This window comes from Callithrix jacchus, chromosome 16 (assembly GCF_049354715.1).
Source record: "Callithrix jacchus isolate 240 chromosome 16, calJac240_pri, whole genome shotgun sequence".
Lineage (NCBI taxonomy): Eukaryota > Metazoa > Chordata > Mammalia > Primates > Cebidae > Callithrix > Callithrix jacchus.
Genome location: NC_133517.1, coordinates 14,897,408 through 14,924,394, shown reverse-complemented (window position 1 = coordinate 14,924,394; position 26,987 = coordinate 14,897,408). Strand labels below are relative to the sequence as shown.

General features: G+C 43.3%; 1 protein-coding gene, 1 long non-coding RNA gene and 1 other non-coding gene across 3 annotated transcripts in view; all 3 read left to right on the top strand.

Moving 5' to 3' along the window:
* The first annotated feature begins 1,314 nt into the window (after positions 1-1,314).
* LOC108588629 (uncharacterized) lies at positions 1,315-9,597 on the top strand. Its single transcript, XR_004735454.3, has 3 exons — positions 1,315-1,407; positions 4,542-4,648; positions 9,473-9,597. It is a non-coding gene; the product is annotated as an uncharacterized LOC108588629 (long non-coding RNA).
* A 6-nt stretch (positions 9,598-9,603) lies between these two features.
* Positions 9,604-9,707, top strand: LOC118148715 (small nucleolar RNA U13). Its single transcript, XR_004735631.1, has one exon. It is a non-coding gene; the product is annotated as a small nucleolar RNA U13 (small nucleolar RNA).
* Positions 9,708-12,629: 2,922 nt separating this feature from the next.
* NSMAF (neutral sphingomyelinase activation associated factor) overlaps positions 12,630-26,987 on the top strand; it is an 82,019-nt gene continuing 67,661 nt past the window's right edge. The window contains exon 1 of the mRNA XM_008982687.5: positions 12,630-12,770. The gene's annotated coding sequence lies outside the window, so the exon portion shown is untranslated. The remainder of the gene's footprint in view (positions 12,771-26,987) is intronic.

Sequence of the window (26,987 nt, the reverse complement as noted above, 5' to 3'; positions counted from 1 at the left end):
TAACCAGGCTGGAGTGCAATGGCGCAATCTTGGCTCACGGCATCTTCCGCCTTCCGAGTTCAGGCAATTCTCCTGCCTCAGCCTCCTGAGTAGCTGGGATTACAGGCACGTGCCACCATGCCCAGCTAATTTTTTGTATTTTTAGTAGAGACGGGGTTTCACGATGTTGACCAGGATGGTCTCGATCGCTTGACCTCGTGATCCACCCGCCTCGGCCTCCCAAAGTGCTGGGATTACAGGCGTGAGCCACCACGCCCGGCCTACAAAAATTTTTTTGAAAAATTAGCTGGGTGTGGTGGTGTGCACTGCACCCCTAACTACCCAGAAGGCTGGGGTTGGAGGATTGCTTCAGCCCCGAAGGCGGAGGTTGCAATGAGCTGAGATCATGCCACTGTACTCTAGCCTGGGCAACAGAGAGAGACCTTGTGTCGAAAAACAATAAACAAAAACAAATTTCGGTGAATCCTGTGATATATTTAAATTGCCTTCCAGAAGAGCTGGTACACATGTGTACATCTCTTCCCAAATCTGCATACAGTGATTTCGTGTTGGTAACATGAAATTGGCCATAGTGGGGATATTTTACACCACAGAAATTGGAAAACACTCCGAATCAGCCTGTTTTCTTCCAGCCTGCTGTTTACTAAACCTTTACCAGTACACACTAGAGAAATTTACCAATTTTACTTCCATCAATAGTGTTTAAGCACTTTATCACTGGATACGACCATTGGCAGTACTGATAGCTGTCACTCTGATACCTGAAAATAGTATCTCATTTTGTTTTAATTTTTGCTTACTTTTTATGAAGTTGACATTTCTGTTTTTTAGAGCATACAATGTCTGTATATCTTCAAATTATGGTTTCATGTATAATTTATGTATAATTTCCTGTTTATCATCTAACCTAATATATACTAATCTCCAATGAGCAACATGCATAGTAAAAACATTGCTGGGCAGGGAGCGGTGGCTCACGCCTGTAATCCCACCACTTGGGAGGCCGAGGCAGGTGGACCACCAGGTCAAAAGATTGAGACCATCCTGGCCAACGTGATGAAACCGAATCTCTACTAAAAAAAAAAAAATACAAAGATTAGCTGGGTGTGGTAGTGCGTGCCTATAGTCCCAGCCACTCAGGAGGCTGAGGCAGGAGAATTGCTTGAACTCAGGAGGCCGAGGTTGTGGTGAGCCAAGATTGCACCACTGCACTCCAGCCTGGTGCCTGGCGACAGAGTAAGACGCTGTCTTAAAAAAAAAAAATTGCTGGATTTATAAAGTACAAGGGAGAAAATCTTAAATGAGGGATGATTCCAGCAATTACACTCACCTTTGTTTGTTTCTTTCTTTTTTATTGTACTTTAGGTTCTGGGGTACATCTGCAGATCATGCAGGATTCTTGCATAGGTACGTACATGACAAGGTGGTTTGCTGCCTCCATCCCCCCATCATCTATATATGGCATTTCTCCCCATGTTATCTCTCCCCAACCTCCCCACCCCTGCCCCCGCTGTCCCTCCCTTAGCCATCCCTCAACAGACCCCAGTGTGTGATGTTCGCCTCCCTGTGCTCATGTGGTCTCATTGTTCAACACCCGCCTAGGAGTGAGAACATGCAGTATTTGGTTTTCTGTTCTTGTGTCAGTTTGCTGAAAATGACAGTTTCCAGATTCATCCATGTCCCTATGAAGGACATGAACCCATCGTTTTTTATGGCTGCATAGTATTCCATGGTGTGTATGTGCCCCATTTTCCTTATTCAGTCTGTCATTGATGGGCATTTGGGTTGGTTCCAGGTCTTTGTTATTGTAAACAGTGCCTCCGTGAACATATGTGTGCATGTGTCTTTATAATAGAACGATTTATAAACCTTTGGGTATATACCCAATAATGAGATTGCTGAGTCAAATGGAATTTGTATTTCTAGGTCCTTGAGGAATTGCCACACTGTCTTCCACAATGGTTGAACTAATTTACACTCCCACCAACAGAATTACACTAATCTTTACCCAAGCGAAGAAGAGAAACTGTGCAGGTGACAACAGATGCCCTCGGGCAACTATATAGAACTCAAGGAGGGACAATTTATGCCAATATGGGCGTATACAGTTTCTATTTTATTTTTTCTACTGGACACAAGCATCAGAACCTCAGAAACAGTATTAACTGCATGGGAAAAAAATCATCTAAAAAATCTACTTTAGAAGTATTGCCTGGAAAAAAAAATGTGAGGTCTTATTTCTCCATTAATTTCAACACTAACTCACAAGCCTAGATATGGATGAAAGGGAGAAGAGGAGGCTTGCACCTGCATTGCCATAGTGAGAAAACACAGGTGGTTACACACAACGTCTCCTGTGACTGAACTGCCTCGAATCTCATTACTGCCCCGGGACCTTGTGCTACTCACACACACATTTTCATTTGTTTTTCCACCCCTTTCCTACTTAACCCATGAGGGAAAGCTTTGGGGAAAGCTAACTTCTACCTCCAGTTCTAGAGCTGGCCCTGTCTAAATCCCAGAGAACGTCCCATTTCCTTGGTCAGCCTTGATTGAGGGAAGTCAGGTGAACTAGGAGGGTCGATCAAGGAAATCTCTGGATTCTTGCTAGAGAATTGGGCTAGATGAAGTCTTTTGCCCTGAGGGAGAAAGTAGGCAGCTGGCCGAACACCAGAAACTACGTATCACCAGCCATAGGGGAGGGAAATGAGACTTAGAAGGCAGTTAACTATGCAGAAAGCCTAACAGGGAGATGACGAAAAACTGTGTCTCTGATGAACTTGTGAGTCATTGGAATAATGGACACTGATGCATATTATACCTTGGATTTTCAGGTACCTGAGCTACCAGTTTCTGTGATGGCTAATTTTATGTGTCCACTTGACTGGTCCATGGGGTCAGATGTTTGGTTAAACATTGTGGGTGTGTTTGTGAGGGGACTTCCGTTTGAGTTGGTGGACTGAGTAAAGCAAACAGTCCTCCCAATGCGGAGAGGACTTATCCTATGTATCGGAGGCCTGAGTAGGAAAACAAAGGGGAGTAAGACAGAGTAATCTCTCTGCCCAACTGTCTTTGGGCTGGGACATTATGCTTCCACCTCCGGGGTTGGGCTCAGACTGGAGATTTTACAATTGGCTCTCCTGGTTTTCAGGTTCTCAGGCTCAGACTTGGATATATACATTCCAGACTCCTATATATAAACTCCTATTAGTTCTGTTTCTCTGGAGAACCCAGACTCACAGAATTCCCTTTGTTATTTAAGCAAAATGTGCAAGAGGAAAGAACTGACCACAGCTCTATCTAAATTTTCTTGCTCTCCATTTAGTTTTGAGCTTCTTTCAGGCTTGTAACACAGTGGTCAAACTTTAAAATATAAAACAATCATGTCACTTTCCTGCTCTTAACCCTCCAGTGGCCTCTGTCACACATTTATAACAATAATAACAAAAATTCCAGTGCCCATCCTTGTCCTGTGGTCTGGGCCCTGCTGCTTCCATCCCCTGCCCTTAGTGTGCTCTAGACACGAAAGTGCTGGCTCAGGCTATTGACCTTGCTATTCTGTCTGCCTGAAATGCCTTTTCCCAGGATCTGCACATTCAACTTTCTTTTGTTTTTCCTTTTTTTTTTTTTTTTTTTTTGAGACAGAGTCTCACTGTGTCATCCAGGTTGTAGTGCAGTGGCCCGATCTAGGCTCACTCCAACCTCCACCTTCCAGGTTCAAGCCATTCTCCTGCCTCAGCCTCCAGAGTACCTGGGAATATAGGAGCATTTTTGTATTTTTAGTAGAGACGGGATTTCACTATATTGGCCAGACTGGTTTTGAACTCCTGACCTCATGATCGACATGCCTTGGTCTCCCAAAGTGCTGGGATTACAGGCTTGAGCCACCATGCCCCGCCCCATTCAAGTTTCTTTCTTTTTCTTTTTCTCTTTCTCTTTCTTTCCTTCCTTCTTTCTTTCTTCCTTTCTTTCTTTCTTTCTTTCTTTCTTTCTTTCTTTCTTTCTTTCTTTTCTCTCTCTCTCTCTCTCTCTTTCTCTTTTTCTTTCTTTTTTTTGAGACGGAGTTTCGCTCTTGTTACCCAGGCTGGAGTGCAATGGCGCGATCTCGGCTCACCGCAACCTCCGCCTCCTGGGTTCAGGCAATTCTCCTGCCTCAGCCTCCGGAGTAGCTGGGATTACAGGCACGCGCCACCATGCCCAGCTAATTTTTTGTATTTTTAGGAGAGATGGGGTTTCACCATGTTGACCAGGATGGTCTCGATCTCTTGACCTCGTGATCCACCCGCCTCAGCCTCCCAAAGTGCTGGGATTATAGGCGTGAGCCACCACGCCCGGCCGATACTGATTAAACATCTCTTCCAAAAGTGTGAAATTCAAAATGCTACAAAAATAAAAATTAAAAAAGAAATTCAAAATGCTCCAAGAAGCATTTCTATTGAGCATCATGTCAGCACTCAAAAAGTTTGATTTTGGAGTATTTTGGATTTTGTATTTTTGGATTTGGGAAGCTCAAACTGTAACAGAAACTTCTTTCTCAACAGCCCTCTGTCATAGCACCAGTTGAAATTGCATGGAGATGAGTACAGAGAATCAACATTAAGTTAGGAAAGAAACCAACTTAGGAGACTGACAAGGAGCAAGAACCAAGGTAGGAGAAAAGCAAAGAGACGGTGGGCCCTTGAAAGTAATGGGAGCAAAGCCCTCCAGTGAGGAGGTACATTAATGCTATGTATTACTGTTATTCTCGTCTAATAGTATGGAATATTAAACACATTTAATAAAGAGATCTTCCAAACAGGTTTTGTACAATACCTGTTTTTGAACAGCAACGTGGCTGTTCACCTGGGTCTGGTGGGCTGAAGCTGAGAAGGGCATCAGCGAAGGGTGGTGGGATAGCGGTTGGCCTCATAGGTTTAGGGTGGGCAGTGGTACAGTGTAAGATCAGTTACAGTGGTGGGGGTAGGAGCAAGGAATATACATTGCCATAAGTTCAGTTACAACGGCGGGTGGGGTAAGGGGTAAGAGTAGTCAAGATGGTAGGGTGGGGTGGAGGGATATTCACAGGGCAAGAACAGTCAAGATGGCAGGGTGGGGTGAGGAATATTTACATTATTATAAGAACAGTTGAGATGGCAGGGTGGGGAGAGAAGTTTAATGTCAGGGAAAGCTCCACTGCGCTGGGATAATGGCGATCGTGATGGGAGAGGGGTAGGGGAAGTGGGGAGGGAGAGGGGTGGGGAGGGAAGAGTGGGGGAGGGGAAAAAAGAAGTCCAATTATTATTATTACTTTTGGAGGCAGGGTTTTGCTGTTATCCAAGCTGGAGTGCAGTGATGTAGTTAGAGTTCACTGTAGCCTCAAACTCCTGGACTCAACCTATCCTCTCACCTCAGCTTTCCATGTAGCTGGGACTACAGGCACACACCACCATGTCTGGCTAATTTTTTTTTTGAGACAGAGTTTTGCTCTGTCACCCGGCCTGGAGTGCAGTGAGGCGATTTTGGTTCAGTGCAACCTCTGCCTCCCGGGTTCAAGCAATTTTCCTGCGTCAGCCTCCCCCATAGCTGGGATTACAGGCACATGCCACCACACCCTGCTAATTTATTGTATTTTTAGCAGAAACGTGGTTTCACCATGTTAGCCAGACTGGTCTGGAACTCCTGACCACAGGTGATCCAACTGCCTAAGCCTCCCAAATTGCTGGGATTACAGGCGAGAGCCAACGCACCAGGCCGACACCTGACACTAATTTTTTGGTAAAGATAAAGTCTCACTATGTTGCCCAGGCTGGTCTTGAACTCCTGCTTCAAGCCATCCTCCTGCCTTAGCCTCCCAAAATGCTGGGATTATAGGCGTATGCCACCACACCTAGCCTGGAAGTCCAATTGGAATAAACTATAGAAATTCCAGCTACTTGGGAGGCTGAGGAAGTGAAGAGGGAGACCCAGGCATCTCAGATCAACTTCCCCTTTTCATTCCTAAGACTGTAAACTTCCCCTTTTCATTCCTAACACTGTAAACTGAAATTCTTTTCATATGTAATTCCTAAGACTGTAAACTGAAACCCTTTTCATATGTAATTCCTAAGACTGTAAACTGAAACCCTTTTCATATGTAATTCCTAAGACTGTAAACTGAGACCCTTTTCATATGTTAAGCTATAAACCTAAGATTCTTCCATGTGTAACATCTAAAATATAAGCCTATATAAAGAAGGAACCTTCCTTTGTTAGGGGAGCTTGGCTGTTAGGCAACTATGCCACCTTGCTCCCGGCCGAATAAACTCCTTCCTCCTGTATTCGGTGTCCAAGAGATCCATTTCCCATGGCCACTCCTGCTGCAGAAGGAGAATCGTTGAATCTCTGCGGTGAGCCGAGATTGTGCCATTGCACTCCAGCCTGGGCAACAAGAGTGAAACCGCGTCTCAAAAAAAAAAAAAAAGAAAAAAAAGGAAAGGAAAAGAAAAGAAAACAAGGTGAGAAAATGGAGCAGCATATGTAGGCAGATGTTCCAAGAAGTTCCTCTGTGAATGGGGAGTTGGAGGGAGATGTAGGAAAAAGGGAAAGTTTTTTGAAAACTACATTTATATTCAAATGTAAATTGTAAGGTCTGACCGTGCCTTGAAAGGCATGGTAATCTCTGTGACTTGCACGTACAGCACAGCCTGAATTGAGTTCCTGGAAGAAATAATTAACCCCTGCGGTGCTTAACTAACTTGAGACATTCTTCTGTTGTTTCTTTTTCCCACCTCAATAGAGGGACTTTGTGCCCAAGCTTGGCCAACCTCGTGACTCCACACCCTAAGACTCCCTCCCAGCTTGCAAACCTACGACCCTCTCCCAGCTTACAAAAAAACGCCCTAAACTGTAACTCCTGTAACTTTTCTTTCTTTTTTTTTTTAAGATGTGGTTTCACCATGTTGGTCAGGCTGGTCTTGAACTCCCAACCTCAGGTGATCCACCCGCCATGGCCTCCAAAGTGCTTGGATTACAGGCGTGAGCCACCACCCTCAGCAACTCCTGTAACTTTTCATTGCCTTCCCCACAACCTATAAAACCAACTCCTATCCCACCCCATTTCACTGACTCCATTTTCGGCCTCAGCCCAGCCGCACCCTGGTAAATAAACAGCCACATTGCTCACACAAAGCCTGCTTGGGAGTCTCTTCATTCAGAGTGCGTGTTTTAATAGAAGTGATTCAATAGTGAGGGAATTAGACAAAGCAAGAGAGAGAAAGAAAGGAGAAAGGGTCATTGCAAAGGCTAAATTGTAGGGAAGAAAGGAAAAGTTGGCTTTTGTTGGGAGCAAATATACCTTAAAATAGCAGAAATGAAGACAAAGCATAAAAGAGCAGATGCTAGTAGGGTGGGTGCTTTGATGAGGGGAGGCTGAGGGAGCTCCGGTTTCAGTTCTCTCTTTTGTTTTTTCTTTTTTTTTTTTTAAACCGAGTCTGGCTCTGTCGCCAGGCTGGAGTGCAGTAGCGAGATCTAAGTGATTTTCCTGCCTCAGCCTCCTGAGTAGCTGGGACTACAGGCATCCACCAATACACCTGGCTAATTTTTGTATTTTTAGTAGAGATGGGGTTTTACCATGTTGGCCAGGATGGTCTTGATCTCTTGACCTCATGATCCACCAGCCTCAGCCTCCCAACGTGCTGGGATTACAGGTGTGAACCACCATGCCCAGCCTCCAGTTCTCTCTTAATTCTCCACAAACACAAACTGTTATATAGCAGAAGTTTGTCTCTTTTCAGCTATTGTTCAAGATAATCCTTTTGACTGTCTTTCTTCCCTTCTTTTGCTAAAGATAGACAAAGTCAGACACTAGTTCAAATGGTAAGGACAGATTTTAATCAGTAATACATTACTGCAATAGGAGACAGGAGCCAGCATGAACTGAATTCAACTTTTGATTTGTGCAAAGGTGGATGAACATTTTTGAAGGGAAAATGGGGGAGCACGGAGGGGGAAATCAGGTGCTGAATAGAGTAAGGGAAGTAAAAAACTGGAAAGGGTTGGTCAGTGTAAATGTGATTAGGTCAGCTGTGTCTGCTAGCTGGCCAATATTGAAGTTGAGATTCTGTTTTCTCACAGAGCCTGAAAGACAAGGGCATATACTTCCTGATGATTACATTTCAAAGGAATGGATTTCAGGTCCTTCAGAATGACACTGAGTTGAGTTGTAGGAGACACATATACACCTTAAAGGGACAGAGGAGTGATTCACAATTTAAGTCCTTCTTGTTAAATGTTCTAAGAAAGGGTGTTCAGGGGCCTTTGTCAGGTATTGGCTGGAACAAATAGTAAGTTCTTTTTTTTTTTTTTTTTTGAGATGGAATCTTGCTCTGTTGACCAGGCTGGAGTGCAATGGCACAGTCTTGGCTCATTGCAACCTCTGCCTCTCGAAATCAAGTGATTCACCTGCCTCAGCCTCCCTGACAGCTGGGATTACAGGTGCCCACGACCATGCCTGGCTAATTTTTTGTATTTTTAGTAGAGATGGGTTTTCACCATGTTGGCCAGGGTGGTCTCGAACTTCGGCCTCCCAAAGTGCTGGGATTACAGGCTTGACCCACTGCGCTGGGCACAAATAGTAAATTCTTTTGATTACCTTGAGCTTTTTCAGACAGGTAGGTTAAGGGGTGCTGGGTTATCCTAGGAATGTGGTCTTGAACTGTTAGAAACTATGGCTGTTTGTTTAAGCCTTTTAATGTAGGGGTTGGGGAGTGTACTAAATTATTGTGCTGGGTGTCTGGTTTTTATAGATCAAGGTTGAGGCCTAGTCGAGAAGTGGGCTCAGAATAATTTAGCTGGAGTTGGGTTAAGGAGAGATTCTTTAACACTCTTTACCTATCAGCTCACATCTAATTCTTCCTCTAATGTTTGACTTCAAGGAGATAACTACATTTTGAGTTTTTGTTGTTGTTTTCCTTATTCCAGCCAAATATAATCTCTGTCTTCGAACTCACAGACCTTTTGTAGTACTGCTCATAAAGAAATGTGTCATGTTGTAACTCTTGGCAAATTTTACTGTCTTATTTCATTGTGTACCTGTTCATGTATTTATTTCTTGGCTACCAGACAGCATCACGAATTCCTCCAGGAATGTTGAGCTAATATGTTATAGGTTCTGCGCAGGACTTGGACACATGGAAGGGACTCAGTCACAGTCACAGGGTACCCAGGCACCTTCATTTATTCCCCAAATTATTTTTATTTTGTTTTTTTTTTTTAAAAAAGACGGGTTTCACCAGGTTGGTCAGGCTGGTCTTGAACTCCAGACCTCAGGTGATCCGCCCACCTTGGCCTCCAAAGTGCTTGGATTACAGGTGTGAGCCACCACGCCCAGCCTTTATTCCCCAAATTTTTAATGGGTGTCCTCACTATACATAGCATTTTGTCCAGTGCTGCTAGGGGTCAAATTAAAAAGACGCAGCTGCAGTTTTTATTTTTGGTTTCCCTTCTTTCCCCTCAGAGCCCTGCGACTTACTAGAGAGAGCTGAGACGTACATTTACCTTGAAGCTTTTAAAAACTGAAACATGCAAAACCTGAACCTTCTGAGAGTATGAGAAATGTTTCCACAAACATACAATTTACAGGTTTGGATCTTTTTGTGGATCGTAAGTGTGATGATTGGGTGTTCATGTGCAGCTGTCAGATATGCCACCCTTGAACCTTGTTACAACGTTGGCACACTAGCTGTTTAAGGTGAAAAAGAAATGTAGAGGATTTCTATTCAAGAATCCCTCAAAGGTAAATAATCAGAGGCTCATTCTCAGCATATACTAATAAGTTATAACCACATTGAGATGTCACTCACACCCACTAGGATAGCTCTAAACAAAAGTCTGGTAAATAACAAATACTGGCAAAGATGTAGAGAAACTGGAACACTTCTGTTCTGCTAGTGAGCGTGTTAAATGATACAGCCACTTTGGGAAACAGTCTGGCAGTTTTTCAAACATTTAGACTTGGAGTTACCACATGACCCAGTGTTCTGTGGTGGGCAGGCCTATACAAATGTATCTCAAAGTCCCAGGATGCTGGGAGGCGAAGAAAGAGGCTGACAAACACAGTTCCTTAGGAAGAAACATTTAATAATGACGTATGAACAGAAGCCATGTCTTTGTCTTGGGCAGCAAGATGAGATGGTGGATTTCTGTGCCATTCACCCCTAGAGTCAGTGCTTTTTTTAAAAAAAAAAGACAGGGTCTCTCTCTCTCTGTATTGCCTAGGCTGGGGTGCAATCATGGCTCAGAGAAGGCTCAAATTCCTGTACTCAAGTGATCCTCCTGACTCAGCCTCTCCAATAGCTGGGACTATAGGTGTGTGCCACTGCACCCAGCTAATTTTTATTTTTTATTTTTTGTGGAGACCGGGTCTTGCTTTGTTGCCAGGGCTGGTCTCGAACTCCTGGCTTCAAGCAATCCTTCAGCCTCAACCTCCCAAAGCATTGGGATTATAGGTGTGAGCCACCACTCCAGCCCCGTAGGGCTTATATACCATAGGAGAGGGATGGCTCAGAAGGATGTGTAGGACAATTGACGTATAATTACATTAAGGTTGTTTGAACTAAGGACAGGACAAACTGGGTAGGCACCTGCTCTTACACAAGGAAAATAGATAAGTAGAAATCTTAGAGGCTTTCCCAGAACAGGGGTTAATCAGAAGCCAACATGGAGGATTAGCTTCCAAGATGGAGCTGTTTTAGCCTCCTCATCCAGCAATTCCACTCTTAGATTCCAATTCCACTCAACAGAAATGGAAACATATGTCCATAAAAAAACTGTACATGACTGTTACAGCAGCCTTATTCACAATAGTCAACATGTGGAAACAACTGAAATGTCCCTCAGCTGATGAATGGATAAACGAAATGTAGTGTATACTCCAGCAATCTAAAGGAACGAGGTACTGTACTGATACACGCTACAACATAGATGAACTTTGAAAGCATTATGCTAAAGGACAGAAACCAGACACGAAGGCCACATATTGCATGGCTGCATGTATATTGAATGTCCAGAATAGGCAAACCCATAGAGACAGAAAATTGGTTATTGTTTGCTAGGGCTGGGGTTTGGAGAGTAGAGTTAGGAAGACTGATAGCTAGAGGGTATGGGTTTCTTTCACATGTGATGAAAATGTTCTCAAATTGTGGTGACTGTTGAACATCAATATACTAAATATACTAAAAAATATACTGGAAATATACTAAAAATCACTGAATGGTACACTTTAAATGGCTGACTTCTTTGGTGTGTAAGTTATAACCCAATAAAGCTGTTATTAAAAAAAAAAATGAGGCCAGGTGTGGTGGCTCATGCCTGTAATCCAAGCACTTTGGAGGCCAAGGCGGGCGGATCACCTGAGGTCGGGAGTTCAAGACCAGCCTGACCAACATGGTGAAACCCCGTCTTATTTTTAAAATAAATAAATAAATAAATACAAATTAAAAAAAAAAAAAGAGACCAATTATTTCAACAATCAGGAGACTGTGTTAAAGATTCTTTGCTTGGTCAAACTTCAGGCCAGGCTTCTGGATCTTCTCCCAGGTCCTTGTGTGCACTTCCTTGTACAGGCAGTATTAAGAAGTAACATTGCCACACGGCAGTTTAGCAAGAATCCCACACCCTCCATAGGTGATCAAAATTCTTTACTTCCTACCTTGGTATCTGAACCCCCTGGTCTGCCTTCAGTGGGACTCCTGTTAGGTTGGTTCAGCCAGAATTCCCCCCTAATTGATGTTTCCTCTTAGCAATTTTCTGAACACCTTCTCCTTGCTCCTTGGTTATAAAATCCCACTTATTCCTGGTGTATTTGGAATAGTTAGATCCAGTTGTCTTCACCTCTTTAACTGCTGTCATTTCTTTTTTCACAGTTGAGGACCCAAAACGTTGTCATTTCAAGTCCTTGTGGCCAACAGATTGGTGGTTTATGGGTCAGCACCCTTTTTATGCGTAAAATACTTAAAACGCATCCTGCAATGATGGTAAAGTGCTGAAACGTTGAGTATGTGAGGACGGATCCTAGTCTGGCTGCTAGACCTGGCGATCCCCTGAGGCCGCCTGAGTTTGGGCCTCCTCGTGTCACCGCGCGCCCCTCCTCCGGCCCTGAGTCACGGCGCCGCCAGAGTCCCCACGCCAGGATGCTGCGGTGAGCGCGGCGGGGACGCCGCGGGGCCCCGGGTCGCAGCGTCGGGCTCTCGGCCGCCCAGCGGCGCCGTAGGGGAAGCCAGGCCCGCAGCCGCGCGCTCCCCAGCCGCCTACGGAGTCCGCCCTCCCCGGCTCTTCCTGACCTCCTCGGCGGGCGGCGGCGGGGCCTGCCTGTGCGCTCCGCGCCTGCTCGCGCCTGCTCTCCATGGCGTTTATCCGGAAGAAGCAGCAGGAGCAGCAGCTGCAGCTGTACTCCAAGGAGAGGTGCGCGCCCACCCGAGGGAGGGCCCTGCCGGGGGCCTGGCCCGGGCCGGTAGTGGGGACGCCGGCCGGAGATGAGAGGGATGGGAGGCGGCGTGGGGGCCGGGCACAGAGGCAGGGGCCGGGAGCTGTGGTGGAAGCCTGAGGTCTGGGTGAGAGGCCGGGGGCCTGGTCCGGGCCGGAGCCCGCCTGGGACGGGAACCGGATGACCGGCCAGTCCAGATCCCGCTGCGGAGCCGAGCCACGTGGAGCCGGCCGGCAGTGCAGGTCCCGGCGGCCACGGCCAGCTCACCCGGAAGGCCACGCGGGGTCGGGGCGCGGATCCCTACCCGGGCGCCGGGCGTTCGCAGGGGAGGGTGAGTAGGCGGCCCGGCGGGCACCCCCTTTCTAATCCTTCCCCTTAATCGGGTCCCGGCACTTGGCGCCCGCGCCGCAGAGTTGGTCACCCGGCGGCACCTAGCTGGCCGGCGACCACCCCACTCGCATCGCCGCGCCTTTGGACACAGGACTAGCCGGCTGCCCTGCAGGGCTTGGGGGAGGGCTGCCAGAAAGGCCTGATTCTGAGGAAAGCCCCCCAGACAGTTGCTCCCCGAGCAGTGGACCTTGTAAGGGTGTTGGAAAGCTTCGCAGTCGAAATTCCGCGCGGCAGCATCCCATTAAGGATTTGGGATCTCCCGGGCTAAAATGGTCTCACAGCAGTTTCTTTTTAGAGTTTCTGGACCTGTCCCCGAGGGAAGTCTCATAAGAAAGCTCACTTCGGCTCTATGTGTACCTCCAGCGAATTTTTAGTGACGGAAACAACTTGCTGGGTCTGCAGCTCAGATGCCAAAAGGAAAGGGAGCTGTATTATTTCACAAACACACTGTTTTGACTGTGAGAGCTACAGATCTCCCAGTGCTGCTGGCGTGTCACGTTGTCTCATCAACGAATACCAGCAAAGCGGGTTACACGTGGGGAATACAAGTGCAGGCTTCAAGATTTGCCTCCCCTTGTTTTATAAGCGTTCACTCGACACCTTTCATCCAGAAATTTCATCCTTCCCTAATCTGTAATGTTGGTCAATGTATCTACAGTCTGAAATGTCATTTTCCTGCTGTAGAGGAGAAGATTAGATATACTGAAAACATATCTCAGATATGGCTTCCAAAAATGTTTTTGGTGATATGATTAGGTTTTAGTCACAGAATGTCTTGTTTATTAAATAACTGAGCCCTAACTATATACTCATCTTTGGAGATGCCCTTCTGACTGCATTTGTAATGCCTTTTTCTTGCGGAAAGAGCTTGAGTGGCGTTTGTGTAGTACCAACAATATTAAGGCTTGGTGGCGCTCTGTATTAAGTGGGTGAACATTCAGATTTAAATTGTGAGAACTTTGAAACACTTCAATTGCCATCAAGTTTTATGATATGAGTCATTTGTGCCAATACTGAGGCCTCTGTGATATACAGGGAAACGTGTTTTCCTTGGTTCTGGCTGTTATTTTGTTGGAAATAATTTGCGTTCAGTTTGGCTAGCTCATACAGCTCTGTAGTGTCACACAAACTTGAAACCTCTACTTATATTTCCATGTGTATGCTGCTTTGATAGAATTCATTGATTAGACGACAACGTGATAGGCTGGCAGTGTTCAGAGGGAACTCTAGCTCTCACAACCAAAACATTGATCTATTCATCAACTGTTCCTGAGCATCAGTCATCTGAAAAGGTTGGCGCCACGTGTTTTATATTTATTGAATTCTGACTTGCTGAGTGCCCAAATTGTTTAGTGTTCTGCCCCAGGGCTTTGCAACTCTGAATGACAGGATTCTGTCTCACAATCAGGTGATAGAATTCTGGCTCACCGTGGTGCACTATAATCAAGGAGACACTTCATCAATAATCTTAGAATTCATTCTGAAACAGAAGAATATTTTAAAACAACTTTATTGAGCCGCAAATTTACCATTTCTGCCCAGATTTTTTCCCAGTTTGTCCCTTGCATCAATAAACACAAATTAGCAAATGGATTGTATTGGTCATTGGCTCCAGCATACCTAAGAAAATTGTTACTTTCCTTGGAAAATAACAAGAGGGATTGTTTCAGAGGTTACTTACTCATGAGGGGCCTTGACCTGTTCATTGTAAGTTTACTGGCGACTCTCATGCTGATTTAGGGATTTTAGATTTCCAGAACTAATTTCCAGAAATTAGCATTTATTTCTCTTATTTTTAAGTTGATATACTGTGTTTAAAGTGAGTGATATTTTAATTTGCGGTAGCTTTGAAATAAAAAAATTTTTTAAAGTGAGTGATATTTCTGCAAAAGCAGAAGCAGAAAGACTGACTAGGAGATTCTTGCAGTGGTGATTTAGACCAAGGTAGTGGCAGAAGAGATGAGGAAAGTGGATGGATTCTAGAAGTTTTTAGGAAGTGTGATTGACAGGTCTTGGTGGGGTGTCTTGTATGTGAGAGGTGATAGAGCAAGAATACCAGCTAGGATTATCAGATAAAATACAGGATACCCAGTTAAGTTAGAATTTCAGATAAACTGAATAATTTTTTAGTATAAGTAAATGCAATAATATATGCAATATTTAGTGTATACTTATACTAATTTTTTTTTTAGTATAAGTAAATGCAATAGTATAGGCAATTTGGGATATACTTATGCTAAAAATTTAAAAGTATATTATTTATCTGAAATTCAAATATAACTGGGCATATGATATTTTTATTTGCTAAACATAGAAATTCTACTCTCAGACTTCTGGTTCAAATAACTATAAAGTGGTACCATTTATTGATGATGTTTATAAATAAATGCTTTGGTAATTTTAAGGATTAGAAAACAAATAGACACTTGACCATTGAAATTAAGCATACTTATATCCTGGTTAAAATTGAAAACATTTTTTAAAGGCAATTTACATATCTTCCTTGGATTTGTCAGGGACGGCAGGTATATGCAGTGGGCTAGAAGATGAGGATATTCTACAAACTGTTGCTATTTAAGACATTTTTATTTTAATGTAAAATATATTAAAAGGTGGGAAGATCGCTTGAGCCCAGGAGTCCAAGGTTGCAGTGATCACACCACTGCACTCCAGCCTGGATGCTATTGAAAAAAAAAAAAAGATATTTCTATTTATGATTTAGAAGTAGATTAAAGTAGGTTAATTGTTAAGAATTTTTGGCTGGGCGGTGGCTCATGCCTGTAATCCCAGCACTTTGGGAGGCCGAGGTGCGTGGATCACGAGGTCAAGAGATCAAGACCATCCTGGCCAACATGGTGAAACCCTGTCTCTACTAAAAATACAAAAAATTATCTGGGCGTAGTGGCACATGCCTGTAATCCCAGCTACTTGGGAGGCTGAGACAGGAGAATCACTTGAACACAGGAGGCGGAGGTTGCGGTGAGCCAAGAATGTGCCATTGCACTCCAGCCTGGGCAACGAGAGAAACTCCGTCTCAAAAAAAAAAAAAAAAAAGAATTTTTTTTTTTTTTTTAACATCCATTGTGGAGTGTTGGGATGACAGCTGTTTCTTAGGTAATGTAGAAATTTAGATAGTAGCCCAGGTGCTGTGGCTTCACTTGTAATCCCAGCACTTTGGGAGGCCAAGGCCTGAGGATCGTTTCAACTCAGGAGTTTGAGACCAGCCTGGGCCACACAGGGAGACCTTGTCTCTATTTAAAAAATAAATAGGCTGGGAGTAGTGCTTCATGCCTGTAATCCCAGCACTTTGGGAGGCCCAGGGGGCCTTGAGGTAAGGAGTTTGAGACCAGTCTGGCCAACATGATGAAACCTCATCTGTACTAAAAATTTAAAAATTGGCCGGACGCGGTGGCTCACGCCTGTAATCTCAGCACTTTGGGAGGCCGAGGCAGGCGGATCACCTGAGGTCAGGAGTTCAAGACCAGCCTGGCCAACACGGTGAAACCCTGTCTTTTAAAAAAAATAAATGAATAAAATAAAATAAAAAGCCGGGCATGGTGGCACACACCTGTAATCCCAGCTACTCGGGAGGCTGAGACAGGAGAATCGTTTGAACTTGGGAGGAGGTTGCAGTGAGCCAAGATTGTGCCATTGCACTGCAGCCTGGTCAACAGAGCAAGACTTTGTCTCAAAAATAAATACATACATACATAATAAAAAAAGAAATTTAGATAGTTGAGATATGTTTCCTTCTGAGGAAGAGTCATAGTTTTATCTCTAATGTCAGAATAAATTCTTATTGTGGTTTGCAAGCTGCCGCTCGAGGACGGAAATCAGTGATCCTGAATTCCATATTGGGTGCCTACATAATGTAATAACATTACTAGTTGAGCAGGCACTTGGAGGTTCAACTTGGTTTCGGACATTCCATGAGTGTATAATACTCTTGGTTATGCTGATAGTAAATTTATTCAGTATGTTTGATCAATTTGAGTCTATATTTTTTATATTAAAAGCACTTGTTGAGAGGGCAAAGTGATTGTTATACTTTAATCTTTCATTTCTTTTTCTTTTCTTTTCTTTTTTTTTGAGACAGAGACTTGCTCTGTTGCCAGGCGCCAGGATGGAGTGCAGTGACACAATCTCGGCTCACTGCAACCTCCACCTCCTGGGTTCAAGCAATTCTCCTGCCTCAGCCTCCCGAGTAGCTGGGACTACAGGAGCATGCTACCACACCCAGCTAATTTTTGTATTTTTAGTAGAGACGGGGTTTCACCATGTTGGCCAGGATGGTCTTGATCTCTTGACCTGGTAATGTACCCGCCTCGGCCTCCCAAAACGCTGGGATTAGAGGCTTGAGCCACTGCACCCGGCCTAATCTTTCATTTCTAAGGTTTATAATCCCAGTCTTTTCAGATCTGTTTGTGGGATATACCAGGTGTTGAAGATGGAGATCAGTGGAGATAAAGTCAGGAATGTCCACAGGTCCCAAGAAATCTACCTGTTACTTAAAGAAATGGGGTTTATTTTTCTCACATAAAACACAGTGAGAGAGAAAATAAATGTTACATTACTTGGTTAATTTAGGATTTATATGACTTTACCCTTTTGCTCTTATTGCCCAGGCTGGAGTCCAATGGCGCGATCTTGGCTCACTGCAACCTTTGCCTCCCAAGTTCAAGTGATTCTCCTGCCTCAGCCTCCTGAATAGCTGGGATTATAGGCATGCGCCACCACGGCCAGCTAATTTTGTATTTTTAGAGAGACGAGGTTTCTCTATGTTGGTTAGGCTGGTCTTGAACTCCCGACCTTAGGCGATCCACCCACCTCGGCCTCCCAAAGTGCTGGGATTACAGGTGTGAGCCACCACACCCAGCTGAACCATCGGATATTTAGAATTGTGTCTTAAAATGTTCAAGATTTTGCAAATTATCTTTTTGTTATATTTTCTTAACTTGTACTCAGTAACTTAGAACTGTTATCTTCTTGGTGAATTGAATTTTTTATCAATATATAATGACCTCTTTACTTCTAGTAATGATTTTTTCTATTTTGTCTGATATTAATATAGCTATATCCGTTTTTTGGTTATTTTCATTGTATGGGATTTTCCATTGTTTTACCTTTTACTTTTCTGCGTCCTAAGGCTTTATTTAGGCCTGTTTCCTATAAATACCTTATACTTGGACTTTTTTTGAATTATTCATTTTGATAATTTTTGTCTTAATGAATTAGTTTAGTCTGCTTATGGTAATTATTACAGATATATCTGAATTCACTTTTTACTTTTTAGTTTGTTCTTTTATTTTGCTTTTGTTTCCCTCTTCTTTTGGATTAAATAAGGCCTTCTTGCTCCCTTTCATTTTTCCCCAGAGTATGGAAGTTATATATTCCATTTGTTTTTCTAATGCTTATCCTTAAAATGTTAGCATATTAAATTTAAGATCTGAAGCTAATCATTATCTTTCCTCTCTAACAATGTAAGAACCTTGGAATACTTAACTCCTGTCCCCCATCCTCAATTATAGTCTGTTATTGTCAGTATTTTTATTCTCTATTTTAAGCCTACAGATTATACATTACTAATTGCCCAATAAATGCTTCTGTAGTTTTACATGCATATTTACCATTGCTTTTGTTCAATATTTCTTCTTATATGTCATATCCTCTTTATGGCATTATTTTCTCTTTCCTGAAGAAGTTCCTCTGATCAGGGTCAGATGATGATAAGCTATCTTTGCTTTCATCTGTCTAACACATCCTTATTTTGCTTTTGCTTTGAAAATCAGTTTTGCTAGATGTTTAACTCTCTTAGCATTTAGAAGATTGTGCAAACAAAGGCAAAGGGCCAGGGAATATGCACCAGATTTGCTGGGGCGCTCTAGCGTGTTCTGGGGGACGTCACAAAGAAAGGTCAGTGATAGTTATGCCTTGTTGCCCTGTAGCAGCATTCAACTACCTGGCTGGGCCAACTTCAGACTGCAGTAGAAACCAGGACTCCACAGTGGCCAGAGTACAGCTGGATCATGCTGTGATGGAACCTTGGCTCACCCAGCCCAGATCAGCCTTTGTGGCTGCAGGGTATCCTATCCTCACTCCCTCACTGGCTTGACTGGGGCTGTATAATGTGGCAGGGCTTGTTCCTGATTGGCAGGGGTGTTCCAGTAAACACCAGCATTTTTCCTGGTATGATTAGGGGACTGAGGTTCAAGCCTTATGATTGATGAGGTTTGATTGCCTTAAACACAGAGTCATAGCAGCTTTCCCTGAAACTGCAGGAGGCCACCTTCTCTTCTGGGAGACCATCCTGCAGCAAACCAATAATGGTTTGTTTTGTTTTGTTTTGTTTTGAGACGGAGTTTCACTCTAGTTACCCAGACTGGAGTGCAATGGCTCGGCCTTGGCTCACTGCAACCTCCTGGGTTCAAGCAATTCTCCTGCCTCAGCCTCCTGAGTAGCTGGGACTACAGGTGCGCACCACCATGCCCAGCTAAATTTTTGTATTTTTAGTAGAGACGGGGTTTCACCTTGTTGACCAGGATGGTCTCAATCTCTTCACCTCGTGATCCACCTGCCTCGGCCTCCCAAAGTGCTGGGATTACAGGCGTGAGCCATCGCGCCCAGCTTTTATTGTTAGCAATAAACCAATATTTTTAAATCTGATTGTTCTTTGTAGGTAATCTGTCTTTTCTCTGGCTGCTTTTATATTATTTTTGAGATGAAGTTTCTCTCTTGTTGCCTAGGCTGGAGTGCAATGGCGCAATCTTACTTCACCACAACCTCTGCCTCCCGATTTCAAGTGTTTCTCTTAACTCAGCCTCCTGATTAGCTGGGATTACAGGCATGCACCACCACACCCGGCTAATTTTGTATTTTTAGTAGAGACAGGGTTTCTCCATGTTGGTCAGGCTGGTCTCGAACTCCCGACCTCAGGTGATTTGTCTCTGGCTGCTTTTAAGATCTCCTCTCTGTGGTGTTTTGCTGTCTAGATATAGGGATTATTTTCATCTGTCCTGCTTAAGTTTCCTCAAGCTGGAATAGTTTTGGAAAATTTGGAGCCAAGCTGAGCTAAGACTAGAACAACCGTTCTCTGATCCAAATCCAGCCTCTTTTACACTGTACCATACTGCTTCTATTTTAAATAGGTTTGTGGGCCACTGGCCAGTGCTTATTTTTATAGGATCCTTGAAGTTTAGACTGATTCAGGAATGAATGAAGCCCGCTTTATGTAGGTATCAGAATCTTGTTAGTCAAAGTGTGATCCATGGGCCTGCAGTGCATGCATGCCTGGACCTTGTTAGAAATGCACATTCTCGAGCTGGGCGTGGTGGCTCACACCTGTACTCCTAGCACTTTGGGAGGGTGAAGTGGGTGGATCACCTGAGGTCAGGAGTTCAAGGCCAGACTGGCCATCATGGTGAAACCCCATCTTAAAAAAAAAAAAAAGAAAAGAAATGCACATTCTCAGGCCACACCCTGAAGCTGCTGCATGGGAATGTGCATTTTAACAAGATTCCCAGATGATTGTGTGCACATTAACCTTTGAGAAGTGCTGCTCTAGATAATAGTAATTCAGCATTCATTTTGATTTTTTATTTGTTTGTTTCTTCCAACTGAACTTTCTTCTTCAACTTCTTGATTGTACATATAAAAAAGGCTCATGGAAGCTCCTGCCCTGCACTCTTACCCTTGATGAGGGAACTGAAGGACTTTGAGAGCATAGATGACATTTTTACCATTTCTTCTCATAAATCGCTGAGACTTGAAAATAGAATTGACTGACTTTATAGATGGTGTCAGTGAAAGGGATTTTGCTATCTGAATCATCTTGGCTGGAAGTCACTGCATCTCACAGTCAGGGAGAACATAATTTTCTAGAGTCTGGCTGAGTGATAGAAAGCTTTAACCTAACTACTGAGGGGAAAGGCTAGAAAGGCCAGGTGAAAGAGTGAAATTGTTTAAATTCATGAGAAGAACTCTTTCTAGGAGGGAGGAAGGGCCAGTAATTAATTTATAGGAGAAAACAACTGGTACAGGAACTAGAAAAAATATTTGGTCCCTCAGATATCTCTCTGCAAATGTAGAGAACATGGATGATAAAATGAGCCAGGTCTTGTAACCAAAGGCTGTGTGTTTTAGGTATCACTGGAGTTTTGTAAGATGAGACCCAAGATTGGAATCTTGTGTTGACAAGCTGCAGACTATTGAAAAGGAAAGACCCGTGGGGTGGTGAGGCAGTGGGCTCTGTGGGTTAAGAAGGCATACATCTGAAGGAGATCCATGCATCCCGAGGGGAAAACCCACAGAACATAATTGGAAAGTGGAACAGAGATCACATGATTGTGTTCTTTCGTTAACAGGCCACGTTAAGTTGGTAGAAGAAATGGTGGCTGTGTACCTGGTGTAAATGGGAAAACAGGAAGTGAGGAAGGAGATGCTAGCTGAAATGCTTAGTGAGATCTAAATACAGTTCCTTGGCTTCCTTTGTTGAAGTTTTAATTTCTCCTGAACTTGAGAACTTTACTTAATATCGAATATTAAAGACAAATTATTAACCAAGTAGCAATGAAATGAACCATCAGAAAAAGCAGTCATATCAAGTTGTTTATTGTTGAAGCTCAGGAGAGGGATCCTGTCATACACAGATCTAGACTTTTAAGAAAGCAGATATTGAAAGTTTCAAGGAAAAAAAATATGCTTACCTTTTGTAAGCATAGTGACCCAAGGAACTTTGTGCAACTGTCAAAAATGTAATTCAGAACATCTAATGCAAATGATCTTTGGTGAAGAGTTACAGAAAATCAGGCAAGCTTACATGTTGGAAGGAAGCTAAAAAAAAAAGAAAATCAGACTAGCAAATAAACAAAGAATGGTTATACAGGCAGTATTTCTCTGAGCTTATAATTATTAATTTTAGTATAAAACAAGAAGGTTATACATAGTTAATTTCAAAAAGGTTAAAGCCCCAAATGAGTGGAAGCTTTGAAAAATGGTACAGGTTAAAACAATAAGAACAAAAAAAAAGTCTTCTAAAGTTGCCTTTGGAACTAGGAAGTACTAGGCTACTGTGTAGGCGTAGCCTGGTAGTGTAACATTGATTTATGACAGAGAAAGCTCTTATTTTGTACTCTGTTGATAATACTCACTTTTAGACTGAAAGAGACAGGATGAACTTTTGCAAGATGAGTGAAGATGCCAAGGGTACCCATGTGCTTGTGTCTCCTGGCATAAAATCCTGGGAGAGTTTGAGTTTAGAACCACAGAATTATTTCAGTGATCTAGGAACTTTGAAAGGTGCCGAAAGAACCTATGTGCATAAATAGATTTAATGCAAATTCTAGATCAGACAGATTATTTATAAACCACTAGAAAAGGAAGTTGTCCCCAGTCCCCAGCATGAATTCACATTGAAGTTATGTCATGCTGCTAATCTCATCTCTTTTAACAGAGTTCTGACTTTGTTTAAAGTCAGGTCAAATGCAGGAAAGTCAGGAAAAGGCAGTAGATTTAATTCATCTGAACTTTGGCTGAAGGTTTGCTTTGGTGAAGACGTCATAACACAAATGAAAAAGGGGAAATAAGTATAGTTTAGGTGGCATAATAATGTTTGAATGACTCTCTTCAGAGAGATGTTTGCGTTAGTCTATTTTCATGTTGCTATAAAGAAATATCTGAGGTAGGGTGTGGTGGCTCACGCCTGTAATCCAATCACTTTGGAGGCCAAGGCGGGTGGATCACCTGAGGTTGGGAGTTCAAGACCAGCCTGACCAACATGGTGAAACCCTGTCTTTAAAAAAAGAAAGAAAGAAAGAAATATCTGAGAGTCGGTAATTCATGAGGTTTAATTGGCTCACAGTTCTTCCAGCTGTATAGGAAGGAAGGATGACACTGGCATGTGCTTGGCTTCTACTGAAACCTCAGGGAGCTTTTACTCATGGTAGAAGGTGAAGTGGGAGCAGGTACATTACATGGCAAGAGAGGGAGCCAGAGAGAGAAGGAGGAGGTCCAGGATTCTTTTCAACAGCCAGATCTCATCTGAAATAACTGAGCATGGACTCACTTATTACCAAGGGGATGGTGTTAAGGCATTCATGAGGGATCTGCCCCCATGATCTGGTCACCTCCCACTGGACCCTACTTTCAACATTGGTAATTCCATTTTAACATGGGATTTGGAGGGGACAAACATCCAAACTGTATCCTTCTGCCCCTGGCCCCCTAAATCTCTTGTTCTTCTCACATTGTGAAATATAAGCATCTCTTTCCAATAGTCCCCCAGTCTTAACTTATTTCAACATCAAGTCCAAAGTCCTAAGTCTCATCTGAAACCCATCTCCTTCCACCTATGAGCCTGTAAAATAAAAATAATTTACTTTCAAGATGCAATGATGGTACAGGCATTGGGTAAACATTCCCATTCAAAAGGGAGAAATCTGCCAAAAGAAAGGGACAATAGGCCTCATTCAATTCTGAAACCCAATAGGGCAGTCATTAAGTCTTAAAGCTCCAAAATAATCTCCTTTGATTCCTTGTCCCACACCTAGGGCACAGCAGTGTAAGGAGTGGGCTCCCAAGGCCTTAGGCAGCTCTGCCTCTGTGGCTTTGAAGGATGCAGCCCACATGGCTTCGCTCACAGGCTGGAGTTGAGTGCCAGCAGCTTTTCCATGCTGAGATTGCAAGTTGCTGATGGCTCTACCATTGTTGAGTCTAGAGGCCAGTAGCCCCCTTCCCATAGCTCCACTTGGTGGGGACTCTGTGTGGGGGCTCTAGCCCACTTCTCCCCTTCATGCTGCCCTCATAGAGGTTCTCTGTATGGGCTTCATCCTTGCAACAGACTTCTGCCTGGGCACCCAGGCCTTTTCACACATCTTCTGAAATCTAGGGCAAAGCTGCCAAGGCTCCTTTATGCTTGCATTCTGTGCACCTGCAGACCTAGCACCACAGGAAAGCTGCCAAGGCTTATGCCTTACACCCTTTAGAGTAGCAGCCTGAGCTGTACTTGCGGCCCTTTGAGCCATGGCTGGAGGTGGAGCAGTGGGGCTGCAGGGAGCAGTGTCCCTAGGCTGTGTGGGGCAGTGGGAACCTGGGCTCAGCCCCCTAAGCTGTTCTTGCCTCTCCTAGGCCCTCTGTAATGGGAGGGACATCCTGAAAACTTCTGAAATGCCTTTGATGTCTTTTCCCCATTGTTTCAGATGTTAGCCCTTAGCAAACTTTTAGTCATGCTCTTCTCTCTAGGAAGAGATTACTCCATAGCCAGCTTGAATTCCTCTCCTGAAAATGCTTTTTCTTTCTCTGCCACATGGCCCGGCTGAAAATTTCCCAAACCTTTATGTTCTGCTTACCTTCTGATTGTAAGTTCCAACTTTAAGTCATTTATTTGTTCCCGTATCTGCTTGTAGGCTTTTAGAAGCAGCCGGACTACTTCTGGAACATTTTGCTACTTAGAAATTTCTTCTGCCACATGCTCTTCCTAAGTCCTTATTCTTTGGTTCAACTTTCACAGATCCCTAGGAACATGGACACAAATGCAGCCAAGTTCTTTGCTAGGTTGTAACAAGGGCGACCTTTGCTTCAGTTCCCAGTAATATCCTCATTTCCATCTGAGACCATGTCAGCTTGGCCTTCACTGTCCATATTTTTATCTGCATTTTGGTCACAACCATTTAACCAGTCTCTGAGAAGTTCCAAACTTGCCTTTGTCTTTCTCTTCTCTTCTGAGCCCCCCAAACTCTTCCAACCTCTGCCTGTTACCCTGTTCCAAAACTGCTTCCACATCTTTATGTATATTCATAATAAAATGCACTACTCCTTGGTGCCAATTTTATGTCTTAGTCTGTTTTTGTTTTGCTATAAATACCTGAGGCTGGGTAATTTACAAGGGAAAGAGGCTTAATTGGCTCATGGTTCTGCAGGCTGTGTAGAAAGCAAGGGACCAGTATCTGCTTGCTTTCTGGTAAGCCTCAGGGAGCTTTTACTTATGGCAGAAAGTAAAGAGGGAGCAGGTATATCTCAAGGCAAGAGATGGAGCAAGAGAGAAAGGGACGGTCCCAGACCCTTTTAAACAACCAGAGCTTGTGTGAACAAATTGTGAACTCATTTATCACCAAGGGGATGGTGCTGACTCATGCATGAGGGATCTGCCCCCGTGACCTAATCACCTCCTACCAGGCCTCCACCTCCAACATTTCAACATCAGATATGGAGGAGACAGAATGTCCAAACTGTAAATTGTCCACTGTATTACTGGGGGGATGTTTCCAATGGTGGGTAGTAGGACTGCAATCTTGCCTTGTCTATAACAGTTTTCTTAATTTCTTCCTTATTTCAAAAATCATTTTCAGAAGCTTCTTAAAAATGCCCTGTTTAATTAAATCGACTCTCTAGTAGAGACACTATACTAACTCTCTAGTAGGGACACTATAATCCAGCTTCATCCAAGGCTGCCGTTGGGGTACTGAGAGTAGAGGTGGCAAATACACAGCACCCCTGTGCTTTCATGTGTCCCTGCACACATCATGAAGGCGACACCGTGTCACAGTACTTCCTCCCAGTGAGCTCGGTTTACACTTCTCATCACAGTGAAGGCTGTTAGAAAAAGCACTGACTAGCAATACCTTCTGGATTCACTGTAAATACTGTTCGCCAGCTAAGTGTTGAATAACTGTTGAGTGGAATGCAAGCTTACTCCAGCTATTTTAAGTTCTGGTTAAGTGTTGTACCGTAGGTTAAAATTTAGGTGATATGAGAATAGGAAAACATCTTAGGAATGTTGAATTGCTGAGTGAGGCAACTTCTCTTAAGAGAATGAAACCACACCACTGTAAAGAAGGATTAAACTGGGAATATGTAGAGGCAGGGCCAAGAGTCTTCTAAAGAAATAATTTATAGTCAGGTACAATACCAATGAATGAGACCATAAAATTACAAAACGGTGATTTTAATTTTTTTTTAAAGCATGGACTCTTTTACTCTGAAAAATGTAGTTTGAAAATCACTCTTCTAAAAATCATGATACTTAATTGTAATAATTTTTAGATAGAAAAATTTTAAAGCGGGTATAACAACACTTTAGTAAGAATAAAACAGATTCAGAAAAGTTTCTTAATCCTTTAACTTCAAACAATATGATTTGGTTATATCCCTTCACTATGTGTTTTACATTTCTTGCAAAATGTGCATATTGATAAATTAGAGGCTATAATTAATTCACTTAATGAAATAGGATTTTAGTTCTAAAATAGTTGATATATTTTAATAATTATATGGAAGAGCTGTTGTCTCCGAAGGCTACTTGTGCTTCACAGAAATAAAATTATGCCATTGTCTTATTGAAGAATGCTTACTCGATTTTTCCCTTTCTATAAGAGAAGTTGGGAGATTAGAAAAGAGAAGGAAGGATGCATAGCTCCAATTCCATCTTGTGATTTTATTGAAATTCAGATTAAGTGTTGATAGGGTGTATTTTATTTTGCACTCTGGCAGTTTATTCTGTAATTTATTCCTGTTCACTGATTTAAATATGGAGGACAGGTCAATAAAAGTTAAGGATTATTGGGGTATTGAGAGTAGAGGTGGCAAATACACAACACCCCTTTGCTTTCCTGTGCCTATGATTAGGATGGTAAAACTGGTTCCTACTATCTTTTTTTTTTTTTTTTTTTTGAGACGGAGTTTCACTCTTGTTACCCAGGCTGGAGTGGAATGGCACGATCTCGGCTCACCGCAACCTCTGCCTCCTGGGTTCAGGCAATTCTGCCTCAGCCTCCTGAGAGGTTGGGATTACAGGCACACACCACCAGGCCCAGCTAATTTTTTGTATTTTTAGTAGAGACGGGGTTTCACCATGTTGACCAGGATGGTCTCGATTTCTTGACCTCGTGATCCACCCGCCTCGGCCTCCCAAAGTGCTGGGATTACAGGCTTGAGCCACCGCACCCAGCCTCTTGCTATCATTTTTAAATTTTTTTTTTTTTTTTTTTTTTTGAGATGGAGTTTCGCTCTTGTTGCCCAAGCTGGAGTGCAATAGCGTGACTCAGCTCACTGCAGACTCCACCTCACAGGTTCAAGTGATTCTCCTGCCTTAGCCTCCTGAGTAGCTGGGATTACAGGTGCCAGCCACCTTGCCTGGCTAATTATTTTCTATTTTTAGTAGAAAAGG